The sequence below is a fragment of the Camelus dromedarius genome, chromosome 4 (assembly GCF_036321535.1).
Source record: "Camelus dromedarius isolate mCamDro1 chromosome 4, mCamDro1.pat, whole genome shotgun sequence".
Taxonomy (NCBI): Eukaryota; Metazoa; Chordata; class Mammalia; order Artiodactyla; family Camelidae; genus Camelus; species Camelus dromedarius.
In genome coordinates, this window is record NC_087439.1 from 57,529,593 (window position 1) to 57,543,241 (window position 13,649).

Below are 13,649 nucleotides of genomic sequence, written 5' to 3' on the forward strand. Positions count from 1 at the left end.
TAAGTTTATCTCAATTATTATCTCTGTATGAATTTAGCTATTGTTTAAGCTTGTCTCAGCCAAGTTTACTGGCAATTGCAGTCTATTTGCCACCAACTTAAGCAGCACTCATTTTAAACTAAAGTACACCCCAATCCTTAAATGCAATCCTGCCTCAGGTTCATAAAGCCTAATCAATAGAATCACTCAAATCCAAGGTTAACTCTTGTCTTGGAACCAAGCTCATTTCTATTGATTAAACTTTTATTTTTGCCTTATTACAAAGACCAAAAGGACCTTGGGAGGGCTGTAGAAAGAAAGGCACCATAAACAATCTATTTCTCTCCCTTTGTAATACCAATTAATTCATGTAATTTTTACTTCCAACTTCACTTCAAATATAATTGTCCATCTTCTCGTATATAAGAATTATTTTTCCTGTTTGATGGAAGGCTTTTCAAATAACAACTATTATTAGTATTTTCTAAAAACATTAGGGGAACAGAGGAATGGGAATAAATCAGATGTATTGCACGTGAAACAATCACACGGATTTCTATAAAATCAGAGAAGAAAAAATGTGTTTGTGGAGGCTTATTTCCAAGAATTAATCTGTTTTAGGGTATCTGAATTTACACTAGAATTGTAATTGGCACTAAAAAAAGTACTTGATTTTTTTTTCTATTTTTTCCTTATGGACATTTTGATACCCCTTTCACTTTGTCTATGATGACAAAGAAAGAATACAGGTAATTTGTAAAGATGATTTATGGAACAAAACTAAGTTTCCCAGAGAAGAAGGAATTCTACCTCAGTGTGGTAACAAGATTGCAACATCAACCCTTGCCTGAGTTTCCAGGCTGCCTGATGCCCTACAAATTTTAGATGTGCTGGCTCCCAAAATCACAGGAGCTAATTCCTTATAATATATAAACACACACGTATGCATACACACACACACACACACACACACACACACACACACACACACAAAGTTCTTTTGAGAATTCGAACTGATATAGTAGGTATAGACTGTATTTTCAGCTACAAACATGTGTGCAAGAAATGCCAAACTCCGTTATTTCTTTTAAATCAAATTAATTCCAACTTCAAGTTCCCATTCCACAGTCCAGCAGGAAATCCAGCCTAGATCCTTTATAGCTCACAAGCATCCTCTCACCTTTCTTTATCATACTCCCCTTTGATATTTTATTTTTCAAGGCCACTTGAAAGTTCCTGAAGGCAGACAGCTCTGTTCATTCCATGTCAAACCTGAGCACTGGAAACGTTGTCAGAGCTGAGAGCCCCATTTTCCAGGGCCCAGTCTCTCAAGGGGAACCACGCAGTACATTTACTCAGAGATCGTGCCAATCCCTAAAGGTACCGCCAGGGAATGAATTACTATTCTTGAGATTCACAAACCGCCAGTCGCAGTCTCGGGGAATTCCTCTTCCCTCATTCACTTCCCTCAAAGGAATTCAACTCTCTTCTCTGCCCTAAATATTCTTCAGAAGCTCAGGTCTCTTCATAAAATAAAAACTAAGAAAACAAGCTCTTTTGCAAGCAATATTTACTTTCTACCAGGTAATACAAATTCCTTTTGAGATGTGAAATCTGAAATAATACCAATAAATTTTCATATCCTGTTACATTAAAATGACCCATCTTGCACTTTGAATGGACCTTTTACCCATAAATAATTTTGTTAACACATGCATCGGTCTTTTGAAAAATATCAGTTCAATGAGTTATGAAGATTTTTCAAATGTTTATTATAAAATGATTTCTTTAAATCACATCTGTTAATATTACCACATCTGTTAATATTTTTCATCGGAAAAATCTTTGGATATTATGAAGCTGTCAAGCCCACAGTGACAAATACATTTTTCAAAATTCTAAATTTTGCTTGAAAGATTGAATTTTGTCATTGGCAACAAAAAGTACCATTTTTTTTTTTGAAGTGACTGTATCACTCAGTTGTTCTTCAAGAAAATATTTGCCAAATACCCAACTCTGAATAACCATAGTTCATCAGTCACTCTTTCAAGCAAAAATTCTGTTCCATAAGAAAAGCAACTAATTCAGCTTCCAACCTAAACAACTGCACACATGCTTTTCTTTGAGGCAGCCAGTGTATTTCAGTATGCATCAGAAGAGCTTTATAAATCATTCTGATTTTTGTCATGCAGAATGCTACAAAAATGTACTTAAGGGTCAAATTTTAATAAAATTAATAGTCTATATAACTTTATCAAGGACATTCTTAAGTGAAACTTCCTTTTTTCCAGTGCGTATGTGCCAATGAAGAATACAGTGACTGCTAGTTTGTTGGGTGCCACTGCTTTGATATGTGCTAAGGTTCCAGTAGTGTTACCTACAATTGCTATTACTCTATCAGTGCAAATATTAACACGTGTAAAAGGCAAATAAAGTATCAGCTTTATGATGAAAATAATTTTGACCTCATGGACACTGTGAAAATGATTGGAGACTCCCTCCCCCACCCCAGTGTTTTATGTGCTTGGATTTGAGATCCTCTAATCTCTAGCAGTGGAGTACTGGAAAACAAGGAATTCACAAGTTCTTCCACTTATCTCCTGGCAGAAATAGGCAACTCAGTACCAAATAGCAGCAACTTTGTGTACTAGTCCTAACCTAGAAACAGACTTCCAGACTAAGCAGGATGCAAAGATCAACTTTGGGTAGAAAAGATTAGAAGGGGAAAACCAGTAGGAAGGCATCTGCAATCATTCAAAGATAATGTAATAAGAACTTAAATGTACGGTAGTAAAAGTCACAGTAGAAAAAGGAAAGATAAGCAATTTTAGAGGCATAGGAAAAGTAACTATGCCAGTAATGCCTTAGCTTTGGGGAAACATGGCAGAAGTGGAGTAAAAGACAAGTCCAAGATTGGGAGTACTAATGGGAGAAAAGCAGAATCAGGAGAAATCACTGGAAAAGAAAAATAGAAATAATGATAAAAATAATTTAAATAACATTTACGGAGATTTTACATTGTACTAAGTACTATTCTAAAGCACTTTGGTTTTAGACACCTTTTTTTGTTTTTAGATTTGGGCTTTGTTTTTGTTTTTTTAAAAATGAGAGGATGCTAACAAAACTGACAAATTATAATATATCTGTCCCATCTTGTTGCTACTGTCTCTTCTTTCTCCATTGCCATATATTACCACTGCAGTATCTGGTAACTGTGTTAAAAGAATACAAGGTACAAGTCAAAGGGTAACACTAAAATCTTAGCATTATTAATCTTGGTTAATGTGTAAAAACAAAAGTACATGCTCATTAAGTAGAGGGGAATATAAGTCAGTCCACACATTAGTCTGTGAAAGGACTGCTGTTAAACTAATCAATACAGATTGTGTGGTAGGTGCTTTCTAAGATGACCCTTGATGATCTCAGGACCCCTGTCTTGGTATTCATACCTTTATATAATCCACACAATGCCACCACCACCCAACCTGTTAGTGGTTTTCATTACAAATAGAATACAGCAAAAATGACAGACTGTCACTTCCAAGATTAGGTTACAACAGGAGTTCGGCATCCAACTTGTTTGCTCTTTCTTCCTCTCTCACTTCCTCACTCTGATCAATGCCAGCTTTCATGTTGTGACTGTCCAATGGAGAGACCCACCTTGTAAGGATCTGAGGGGTGTCTCCAGCCCGCAGTCTATGTGAGAAACTCAGGTACTCAGTTAAACAGCCTAGAAGGATATGAACCACTTGAGTGAGCAGGTAGTAGATCTTTCCCTATTTGAGCCTTCAGCTAAGATCACAGCCCTGGACACCCCTTGATTGCAGCCTGAGGACCCAGTAAGCCAAGCTCAGATTTCTGACAAAGTGTGAGATGATAGATGTTTACTGGGTTAAGCCACTGAATTTGGGGGTAACTCATTAAGCTGCCATTGAGAACTAATACAAACGGGAACAGTTGCTCAACATTAATTTATTCACTCAGTGAATATATATTGAATGTCTTAATGTCAGTTACTGTACCAAGGAGAGAAGCAGCAGATGTGGCTATGACAAGGGCCTACCCTGGAGAAAATCAGTTTGGGGAAGGAGATAATGAGGTAAACAGCTAGTTTATAATATCTAGAATGGAGATATAAGAAAAATCACGTGGGACTATAGAAAATAAAATAACTCTATTTGAGAAGGCTTTCCTGAGTAGCTGCCATTTGAACTAGATCATAAGGTTTGTGCACATTAAGGCTCTCTGGCACATGGTGCGGATTTAGTTCAAGCTACTACTTTCAGAAACCAAACCAAGGTTTCTGCATGCCATCATTTTTGACCTACATGCAATAATTACATAAAGCCACGAGAGAGAATAAGATTTCTTCAGGAAAAAAAAAAGCATGTGGAGAAAAGCAAAGACTCAAGGCACACATAGGTAAAATAAGGGAAGACAATGACTGATAAGAGGAAAGAATACAGGGTCAAAAGTGCTTACCTGTAACATTTGACACGACTCCTCCTAAAAACTTTATCAACGCTACTCTTTCTCCTTGTTTCCCTTCTATCTGATTAACTCCTTGTCCTTTGTTCTTCAATGTCTTTGTATTAATTATGTATCACTATGTAACAAATTACCCTAAAACTTAGTGCATCGAAACAACAACAAACATAAATATCTCAAAGTATCTGTTGGTCAGGAATTCAGGAGCAGCTTGGGGCAGGGAGGCTGGGACATGCTAGCTCAGGGTCTCTGATGAGGTTGCAGTCAACGTATTGACTGGGGCTACAAGGCTTGTATGGGGCTGGAGGGTCCATTTCCCTGAAGGGTCACTCACTGCTGTTGGCAGAAACTCTCAGTTCCTCACTTTTTACATATGTTCCTCATTGGCTGTTGGCTAGCAGCTCCATTTACTATAGGGGTCTCACCACGGGGTGCCTGAGGGTCTTCAGAGAGTGGAAGATAACTTCCCCCAGACCAAGCAAAGGGAGACAGACAGACAGACAGAAAAGATGCAGTACCTTTTATGCCCTCATCTCTGAACCTGTGCATCGTTGGAAGTAAGCCACTAAGTTCATCCCAGCACTGAAGAGAGGAATTACGCTCTTCTTCTTAAAGAGTATCAGTTAGTTTGTGGACATATGTCTTTATTACCACGGACCACTACATTTCATTCCTTGATGTTACTGTTACTTAGAGGTCTTACCTCCATCCTTTTACCATCTCACTTTATTCACTCACACTGGGTGATCTTAACTACTCCCCTGGTTCCAAGTGCTGTCTATGTTATTGAATATATTCATCCATATTGAATCTCAAATCATTATTTGCAGTCCTCATCTCTCTTCCAAAACCCGTATTTGAGGGGGTGGGAAGGGATAAATTGGGAGTTTGAAGTTTGTACCTCTTGGGGACTGATGGAAATGTTATGTACCTTGATTGTGGTGACAGTTCCATAGGTGTATGTATCTATCAAAATTCATCAAATTGTACACCTGAAGTATGTGTAGTTTGCTGTACAGAAATCATACCACAATAAAGTTGTTGTGTATTTTCAACTGCCTATCAGTTATTACCTAGAAAGCCAGCTCAGCCTAAGCAAAACCAAATATCTGTCTTTCTCCTTGCCCTCAATTTGGCTTTCTTCTATATCTTCAACCCAGTTACCCAAGACAGAAAACATGAAACCATCCTCAATTCCCACCTCTCCTCACCGCTTGTAACTCTGATACAGATTTATCCTTATTGTTTATGCCGCCTAAATAACTCAATTTACTTCCTCTCTCCATCATCACTATCTTTGTACAAGTTGTCATCATCTCTCTAAGACTGCTGCAGTAGCCTAGTAATTGATCTCTATGTCTAGTCTCTCCTTTTTCTAATGTATCTCTTGTCAGATTTATCTCAGTTAAAATATATATCTGAGATCATATATTTTTATAAAAGCCTTGGATGGCTCACTAATAACTTCAGTTGAAAGCCTGAGTCATTTAAAATGACATATAAGGTCCTTTAAAATATGATCCTAATATGTTTTTAGCTTCATTTCTTGTCACTGTCTTGCCACATCTTCCCCAAATCATTGTCACTGCCCAAAAATGTCATGTACTTTCACACATTCATATATTTGCATATGCTCTTTTCTCTGCCTGTAATATCCATTATCTTCACTCTGGTTGGTAAATTCCTATATTTAGAGTTCAAACAGCACCTTTAAGCTCCTCTCTGACTTCTCTAGGTGAGAAGTCATTTTCATCTACTATGGTTTCACATCATCTTGCATATCCTGATGGCATATCTTCGTCACCTATATGTTGTGAATGTTTTTAGAATTATTTCAATTTCAAACATTCTGTCTTTATGTTCTCATAAGGACATGAATAAATTTGTCAGACTGTTTCCTACTCTTTAATGCAGAAAATATGATTGCTAGTGACACCACTTATCCCCTCCAAGAATCCCAGAATAACCTATTACAGGAAGAGACTTATATGTCCCTTGCAGAATTTTTGGAATCTTTTCTGATTTTATGTTGCAAACACGCACCATCGAAGAAGGCAAAATGTCATTTCAAGCCCTGAGCACAAGTAAATATTTTACCAACATTTATACCCTTCTCTCCACATTGCCCATTCCCCATTTGCCACAACCCAACACACCGTTACAAACCCACATTCCATAATAAGCAGCAGACGTATCATTAGGAAGACTGCAAGAAAGGGGGCTACAAATGTGTCCATACATCTAAATAAAGATGTTCATCCTCAGAAGTCTCCTCTATTAACTTTTTCCTGTTCTTGTGAAATCTTGGCATTTAGAGACATATAGCACAGTCCCATTATTACTGGAAAATGCCCCCAGGTGGATCTGGATGCTCATAACATCTTGGCACAGATGCTTTTATTAATTTAAGCTCCAAAATACAAGATAAATACCAAAACTAAATACACTCTTACAGAGCAAATGGGAAAGAACTCTCAACTCTCACCCTTAATCCTTGGCCATCACTCACTTCTTCACACGTTTATTGAATTCCTTCTAAGAGACAGGTTGTGTTAGGTGCTATCAGTGGAGCAGTACACAGGAGAGCCAGGATTCTTACTCCCATGAAGCTTACATGCTGAGGCAAGAGATACCCAATTCAGAAATAAAGAAACCAAATCACAAAGTAATTACAGATTGTGATAATGCTATTAAAGAAATGAAGAGAGTGATGAGATAAAGATTAACTGGGAGTGGGGGATGGAGGCCCTTTAGATACAATGCTCAGGGATAGCCATTCAGAGGAAATGGCATTTGAGCTGAGACCACTGGGATGAAAACAAGCTAGCCATGTGGAGATTTGAGAGAAGAATATACCTCAAAGAGGGAACAAGAGTAACCATACCCTAAATAGAGTATCCTAATCTCACACACACACACACACACACAAACACACAACCTCACAAAAATGCAGGTTATTAGCATTGTCCATAAATGTAAGAAAAACACAGACCAAGACAATTTGAAATATCTAATTTCAAACCTGTCTTAAATTGGATGCCCAGTACGAGTCACCCTAATTCTGAATGAGTAGCCACATTTTTAAGCCAACTCCAGAGTGAAAACTACCCTGCTGACAGCCTCCTACCTCGAAAGTTCTTCTTCCTAAGCGGCCCTGTCATAGCTGCTGCTTCTCTGCTTCCTGAGCTTTTTCTATATCTTTTAAATGTTGTTCCCTTGCATGCCTAGTCTTTTTTTTTTTTTTTTTGCTCTAAACAATCCCCCTCAAAGTTGTCCATTCCCGTTGACATCCGTATGTTCCAAAGTCTCTCCTGAGTTTACAAGTCACATATCCACTTGTCATTGGATTTCTCCATATGCCAATGAATGTCCTGCGAGCACCCTAAGTTCAACAGAGCTAAAACTGGATAGTCACTCCCTGCCCTCCCACACGCTCCATGCGTTGCCTGCCCAGCACCATCAGTGATCATGTGCCTATGCTTGACACCTGGAAGTCCTCTCCTAGTTTCTGTCTTCTTCCCCCTCAGCTCCCACATATAGTCACCCAATCTCCTGATTTTGCATTCTTAACATTTATTGGAGTGAGTTCCCTCAGAAATTGAGTCAACACTGAATTCTTCTTTACACCATGACCTGGAGTTATAGTAATATAAACTAATTACGTGCTTACTATGTGCTGGGTCCTCTTACTGATTCACATGCATTATATCATTTTATCTTTCCAATAGCCCTGTGAACTACAAACATTCTTTTGTATTTCTTTTGTATAGATAAAGACACCGAAGCTTAGAGGTGTTCAGCAATTTGCCTAAAGATACCTATGGAAGTGGAAGGGATATTTAACCCACATATTTCTGACTCTAAAATCTGATATTTTAAACACTGTCTCATAGAAAAGAAGTCAAAAATTAGCTTTTGTAACAGAAAATTTAAGCATTTAACTTGACAGCTCTTTCTAGGAAAAAACTACTTCAAAGATTTTAAGATTCTGAGATAACTGGCACTAAATCAAACTACAAAGGTGACATGGTGTTTGATTAATTACATCAGTTATTCTGAAATATGTTCAGGAAGCAGACATCTGGAGTTGTGGTGTTATCTGGGTAATAACCAAAAAAAAAAAAATTCATTTAATTCACCAAAAACCTAAATGTAATGCTTCTAACAGAAAATAAGATTATATTTTACGTAATAGCCCAACATTATTTGGAATGTCTATAAAACACTGTCACATGACATGTCTTATCCATCCATTATGGCTTGTTTCTTCTTTGTTCATTTGTTTTACGATCAGCTAACTAAAAATAGCTAGCAGCCTACTAATTTCTTAAGAATAAATATGAAGCAGAAATTTTGAAATTGAGAATAAGAGGTTCTCACAATTGGCCAAGCAAGAGATGTGACCCTGAAATAAAGTAGTGAGGCATAATTTGAAAGACATATAAGAGGTAGAGTCAATTGGACTTGACTGGATTTAGAGGTTGAAGAAGGGATCAAAAATGACTCACCAAAGTTTCTATTTATGGTTCCTATCCAATGGAAGGCAGATGGTAGTTTTTGTTTTGGGTTAGATACATATTACTACAGTGCCCCTCCTCCCATCCAGGGCTTTTTGCTTTCTGTGGTTGCAGTTACCTATGGTCAACTTTGGTCTCAAAATATTAAATGGGAAAATTCCACAAATAAACAATTTTTAAGTTTTAAATTTCACACCATTCTGAGTAGCTGTTCTGAGTAGCATGATGAAATCTTGTGCCATCCCGCTCAGAACGTGAATCATCCCTTGGTCCAGCATGCCCGTACTATATGAGCTGCCCATCCATTAGTATTGCATAGAAAAAACATCGTGTATACACAAACATAGTGTATATTCAGGCATCCACTGGGGGTCTTGGAATGCACATCTACCTACCCCATGGATAAGGGAGGACCACGGTATTTATGAAAAGCTCTAGGGCAGCAGAAAGTATTAGGTGAGGTGTGCAGGTGAGGGATAGGAAGATTTGGCCTAAAATGGGGAGTATAAACTGAAATAACAGAAGATAAAGAGCAGACATTGAGCTGAGGACACTGTGGAATCCCTTGTATTAAATTCAAAGGGACATGGGAAACCATCAGAAAGCTATTTCTTGGGAAATGACATGACTGATGGGAATCATGGGAAATGGTTTTAGCATCAATGAAGCAAACAATATTTGGAAATGGTACATCTTGATTTCTTGACAAATGCCATAATAACTATTATCATAATGGCACCAAGAAATAGTTCAAATAGAAACAGGCAAGTCACCCATATAAGTCACCTATTTAAGAAAATTTTATGTCAGTGTAGGCTGAAGTGAAGGTTTATAGAATTGAAAGTCAAACTGACAAGTTAAAAGAGATTTTACATGCTCTACTGAAACATTGGCAAATCTTTTGTAATAGTTTATTATTTTTGGAGAGAAAAAAAAAAATCTCTTAAAGGAAGGTGCCTACATGTCAGAAGTATTTTGACGCATTCAATATTTAAGTGAAAATACTTCCTAATATGTACTGCCTCAGCCCACAAAATAGATCAGCAACTTACATGGCCAAATTACTCTTGTCTTAATAACAAGAATTTATTTAGATAAACCAGTAATCTTGCCTCTGCTCACTATAATAGCAACACCCACAGCCTAGTTTGGTCCTTTTATCAGTTAGGATGTGTATTCGTTTTCTGTGATAACAAAATATCACAAACTTGCTGGCTTAAGCAACTAAATTTATATTCTTATAGTTCTGGAGGCTAGAAGTCCAAGATCAAGGTGTCAGCAGGTTTAGGGTCTTCTGAGGCCTCTCACCGTGGCTTGCAGATAGCTACTCTCTTGCAGTGTCTTCATGTGGTATTTTCTCTGTGCACATACGCAAGTCTCTTTGTGTATCCAAATTTCCTCTTCTTACAAGGACACCAGTTAGATAATATTAGAGTCTACTCTAAGAGTCTCATTTCAACTTAATTACCTCTTTAAAGGCTTAATCTGCAAATATAGCCATATTCTGAGGTACTAGAGATTAGTGCTTCAACATATGAATTTAGATGGAGGCAGCAGGCACAATTAATCCCTTAACAGAGTCCTTCATTGCAAGCAATTAAAATCAACCCAAATTTAAGTAAAAAGAAATTTATTGGAAATATTGCTCACAGAATCTAAAGAATCTTGGAAACCTTAGGAAATCCAGAATCTTGGGAAGCCTGGAGAATTAGGTTAGGAAAACAAAACAAAACAAAAAAAAAAAACAAGATAACAGCAAAGAATAGAATTAAAGTCTAGAGCAGATACTGCCACTGGCCTACCTACCACCACTGGATTTGTAATAAAATGTATTCATCCAATGCTGTGAAGAACTCCTGAACTATTCCCGAGTCTTGTCTCATTCCTTTTAGATTGAAATCTTAGGCCTAAGGGGGAGATGGTGGAAAGAATCTGCTTGCCCAACCTAAAATATGTAACTAGAATCTGGCTCTGTGGGATGAGGGAAAGGGAGAAACTTACCCCTTTAGCTTCAAAAGTGGTAAAATTTTAACATAACCAGTAATCTCTCTCTCTCTCTCTCTCTCACAGAAGAAGGAACTTTGGTTTTGTTCGTTTTGGATCTTGGATCTCTACCCTTTTCTCTACTTTCCCTCCAGCTTTACTGAGGTATAATTAACAGATAACATTGTGTAAGCTTAAAGGTATACAATGTGGTTACCTGACATACATACATATTACAAAATGGTTACCACAGTAAGTTAGTTAACACATCCATCACTTCACATAGTTATTCTGTGTGTGTGTGAAAGAGAGAAGACTTTTAAAATCTACTCTTAGCAATTTTCAAGTATACAATACAGTATTGAGCTTTTTTATTATTCATTCTAATATTCTGCATAAATTAATTTAATTGAAGTATAGTCAATTTATAATGTTGTATTACAATATTGTTAACTCTACTAAGGAAGCACCTTTGGACACTGGGTAGCAAAAGAATAATTTTTACTTCAGTACCAAACATCCTACTGCCTAGAGACCCAGGTCCAAGAAATATACTCTGATGTCTTCTAAAGATTAAAGTTATGGGAATGGACCACATTCAAGGCAGTAAATCCACAGCCTATCTACCAAATCAACCAGCCAGGATTGACACTTTTTTTGAGCTCTTTTATGGTGGGCATTTACCTCAGGTTTAACCCTGGTTGACTATTCCCTAATGTATTTCATTCATCCCAATACCCATGTTTATACCCCTGCTTTCTGGGGAATTTGAATTTGTAACTCCTGGACTGCACGTTCAACTTTGTTTTATGGAAGTTTAGCTTGAATTATAAAGAAGTAGAGTAGAAGGTATTGAATTCTTAATCCTACTTTCATTTGCTACTGGAACAAGCAACTACCTTATTTCAGAAAACTGAATCCCATGAGTTAATTTTTTTCTTACCTATGAAATGAATTAAAAAGGACTATGAGGAAGGAGGGCCATCAGAGCAGGTACTATATTTAGAAATGTGTATTTTCCTCTTAAGGCAGGGCAGGATCTTTTTCCTCTACCTAGATCACAACTTCAGGGCAGAAACAAAAGCACAGGTCAGAAGTAGAAGGAATTAAGAACTATGAACCTGGGGCCACTCCTATTTTATGAATTTCTAGATTCTTTGTAATATTCCCGTATTTCTTCAGTTTCATAAGAATGACTACCAATAAAATTCTTAAAAAAAAAAAAAAAAAGGAAAGGAAAAAAGGACCCAAAGTGTATCCTTGGGAGCACTAAAAAGAGAAACTTAGGGCAAATCTGTCCACTCCTACAGGAAGTCTTAAAGAAGATCCCCAATGAATCAAAAAGATTATCATACTGAATAGAGAATCAGGCAGGGCCCCTCTTATCGTCTGACAAGAACAACTATAGAAATAACAAAAGATAAACAAGTAAGTAAATAAAGAAGGAAAGACAGGGGAGTCCATCAACCTGGGACAGAATCCCAGGTGAAGTTCATGTCTGTGTATACACACTCTCACACACTCACCCCCCCCTAGGATTCTTTGACACTATCTTATGTGGACAACTACTAATCAAATAATCAATCGCACTAATTTAAGGGACTTGCAGTTTTCTACTTACGCAAGTTAATGAAAAATTTAAAACTCTTCTGTAGAAAAATGATCCTTGGCGCCACAAAGCTTCCTAACAGAAACAATTTAAACAGTAATCATGGAACAAAAGTAACATCCAAGCATTGTATGTTATTAAAAGATAGTATTTTTGATTTGTACAAATATTAATGGGTCCCCTTCATTTATCAAGTGTTTTTTCAAACAAGACCTACTTTTGTATTATCAGTCACAGGAATCCCTGGCTCGACCTTTAACATAACCTTGAACATGATTTTTCTTTTCTTGTGCTTCACCTTAAAATGAAAACAGTAACAGCTCCTTCCTCAATGCTGTTGTAACCAAATAAAATAATGTGTCTAATGTGCCAAGTCGTTCCTGGATTATCAAGAGCTTAATGAAAATGGTTGAGCGATGCACTCTCCACCCTCAAACGAGGTTTGGTAAACTTCACATTATAAAGGGGTTTTTAGGAATCATCTAGACACGTTCCTAAATCTGATATTAACTTGATAAACATAATACGCCAAGGGAGTTCAAGTGCCCCCTTCTCTGGGCGGCCACTCCAGACACTCTTCAAATAAAACAAAACGTTGTCCATTTCTTCATAAACTTTCCCAGTAACCTGAAGCACGTCCCACTAGCTGGCCAGGAGGCCTTGCCCGACCTGGACATGAGAAGAAGGGAATGGGTACGCTGGCCTTCCAAACAGCCCTGAGTTGGGGTGGCTGCTCGGTGGGCACCCACTATGGTACAGGCGGACACTAACCAGATGACAGGAGAAGCTTCCGCCCGAGGCCAAGGTGGACAAGAGCTGCCCATCCTCGGCCAAACAGAATGCGTAGAGAGAACACAAGCGCAGTGGGCTCCAACCCACTTGCCCCCACCATACCAGGCCTGCCGCAACCAAGAAAACGCCAGGTGAGTGAGCGACATCACGTGTGACGCGTAGTCATTTTCCCACGTCCCGTCCCTGCCCGCTCCTGGCCGGCCGCGGTAGGAGCGCACGCGCAGCTCGGCTTCCGGGCGCCAGTCCTCGCTACCCACAATGCACTGCAGCAGCGACCTGTC

General features: G+C 38.1%; 1 long non-coding RNA gene across 1 annotated transcript in view; it reads right to left on the reverse strand.

Moving 5' to 3' along the window:
* LOC135321148 (uncharacterized) overlaps window positions 1-13,593 on the reverse strand; it is a 660,820-nt gene extending 647,227 nt beyond the window's left edge. Inside the window, exon 1 of the long non-coding RNA XR_010380643.1 lies at window positions 13,348-13,593. This is a non-coding gene — a long non-coding RNA (uncharacterized LOC135321148). The remainder of the gene's footprint in view (window positions 1-13,347) is intronic.
* Between the last annotated feature and the right edge of the window lie 56 nt (window positions 13,594-13,649).